Genomic DNA, 2,946 nt, shown 5'->3' with positions numbered 1-2,946 from the left:
AGACTGTGTTCGACAAAAAATTGTAACGATCGGTCTCGTAAAGCGCAAGCAGTTCCGCACAGATGGTCCTCCATTGTTCTTTAAAGTCTTCTGCTAGGCAGCGAGGAACCCACTGTTCAAATGGCTCTGAGCACTATGAGACTTAACATCTTTGGTCATCAGTCCCCTAGAACTTAGAACTACTTAAACGTAACTAACCTAAGGGCATCACACAACACCCAGTCGTCACAAGCAGAGAAAATCCATGACCCCGCCGGGAATCGAACCCGGGCACGGGAAGCCCTTTGAGAACCCAAACTGATGGACGACACTGTCAGCATTGCCAACAGTGACGTCCAGTTGTGCAACAAGGTGTTCGATTGTCATCCGTCGATCACCTGTTGTGATGGTGACAGACACCTCGCTCAACGTCCCCACTGTGTTTTTGCTCACTGCGAGGTCTCCGTAGACATTCTGCATGCGCCTAAAAATATATACAATGCTCAGGTTTTTCCCCAAAAGAAATCAATGACAGCTCTCTCCTTGGAACGAACCTCCGTTGCAGACACCATTTTGAAGGCTGCGTGTAGCGCCGCCACCTGTCGCAACTGATGAAAATATAATGGCTGCTGAGGAAATATTCGACGATGTTTACAAGAAATTTCTCACTTTTCCAACACAAATTGGTCAAGGAAAAAGCATGTGACCCATTACTTATTGATCATCCCTCGTACATGTTCTACCATCACTTCTCTTCTTGTTATCAGTGTTTACTTGTTCCTTTCCTTGCCGATTCTGCCAACAAACTCCTCATTCCTTATCTTGGCAGTCCACGTAATTTTCAACATCCTTGTATAGCACCAAGTCCCAAACGCCTCGATTCCCTTATTCTCCCGTTTTCCCACAATCCGTGACTCACTACTATACAATGCTGTTCTCTATACAGACACTATTGCAAATTTCTACTTCAAATTAAGAGCGGTTTATGATAATAGTAGATTTCCTTAGACCAGGAATGCCTTCTCTGCCTGCTCCAGTCTGCACAACACTTTATTAACTTCGTTATATCTTCGCCAACAGATTGATGAATATTCGTAGATGCCAGCTACGGAAACCGTTTATTGAAACTTTCTGTGCAGATTTACGAGAGTTGTTAATGTTTCACAAAAACTCTACCATAATTGCTAATGCCTGTCATACGTGTCATTTTGCGCTATAGCTGTTCTACTGTTAAAGGAAATAAACATATTGGTATTTACCTTACCTTACTTTGTACACAATCATCTCCCCTGTCGGTTCCACCCTATATGTATTCCATTCATTTTAGCAGTATTCCCGTATAGGCCGCAAAAATGTTTAGTAAGGAATAACTTTTATACACGACTGGCAATTACCCAGTATGTTTTAAAGAATCGAAACATCTCATTCGCTATACCCAGAAGCGAAGAAACGTGGAGTAGTTTTAATTTGCATCCTTACACTTTACTACTATCAGTCATTTGCATGACACCTCTAGTTGCAGCTGTGAAAGATTAATCGTGTAATCAGAGGGTAGTAACACTTTGTTTTCTCCTTGTAGTCTCTCATACTGCAGCTATTTATAGTTGTAATCAGTCTTGTAGCAAGATCTATTGTTATAATATTGTCTTAATGTTAAACAGTGCGAAAAAAATAGGTTGTAGAAAGATAGATGTGAGCAGTTACTGGAATTAAGGCGAATATTTCCACACAGACGGGGATTGTTCTGTCTGCAAGGGAAACAAATACTCAGTGTGTGGTACAGAAACATAAATCAAAGATAAGGAAGAACTGTGTGTTAGTCCTATAACATCACAAATTGCATACAGTATTGCAAAATAACGATAAACCGATGACGTTGCTCTATTTCTGGGATTTATGGGAGACATAATTTGTCCCACAAAAGTAATGTAGAGTTCTGTGGGCTGGGACGTCTATACCCCATATCTGTTTAGCGCTACCATCTAGCGATAAGCCTTTGGAACTTGAAGAAAATTACTATGGATCATGGATATATAGAAAGCTGTAAGCAATCAAATGGTGCAACGACTGTTTATAGCTGGCACAGTGCGCTTGTTTCGTGAAAATGAGATAAATTCGCCGCCTTCTCCGTTCTAAGAATGTCTGAAGCAACTAATTGTGTTTTATTATACACCATTGATATTGGTTTGGAATATACTACAGAAACTAGTAATTCTTCTGGTTGGTACATAAGTTTTTATATGACCCAGCAAACTTCACAGACTGTGGAAAACATTGGTGTTCATTGCTGTAGGATATGTCAAAGCCATCTTGAAACTGTATGTTGAAAATTTGTGCACAATAAGTCATGTTTTTTCGTAGTCGCGAGGATTATTGTGTTTTGGTTCTGATTTCTTATACCGGTACTTGTTTCTATATTTTCCATACCGCAAAAATCACTGAAAAACAACTATGAAAATCTTAAGTTCACATGAAAACATGGACTTAGGTTCGTGGGACATATCTGTTCCAACTCACCAATTTTCAAAACAGGCCAACTTAGAACTTCTTTGGTAGTGGAGGTGTATTATTTATCACAACAGATAGCACTTCTGAAATGTGTAAAATAACTTTTAACTGTGAAAGGTTTAAACAGACTGGCCTCATATTGTGGAGAATGGATGCTCTCATCTGCATCTGGCCACCCCAATTTAAGTTTCCAGTGGTTTCCCTAAATTACGTCAGGCAAATGCCAGAATGCTTCCTATTAGACGGCCATGCTCAGGTACATGTTCTATTCATATCAAACTAGATCTGTTTGTGAATGGCTGTATGTATCGATTATGCGTTTATTTATCTTAAATTGTAATTTCATTATATATCCAATATCCTTGTAAAAACGAATATCGCATGAATAAAACTACAACTACAGCATTGATCACTTTTTGCTACATGCGACAGTGAAGAGATATGGATTCAGCAACAATA

This window comes from Schistocerca gregaria, chromosome 6 (genome assembly GCF_023897955.1).
Source record: "Schistocerca gregaria isolate iqSchGreg1 chromosome 6, iqSchGreg1.2, whole genome shotgun sequence".
NCBI lineage: Eukaryota > Metazoa > Arthropoda > Insecta > Orthoptera > Acrididae > Schistocerca > Schistocerca gregaria.
This window is presented reverse-complemented; position numbering follows the sequence as displayed.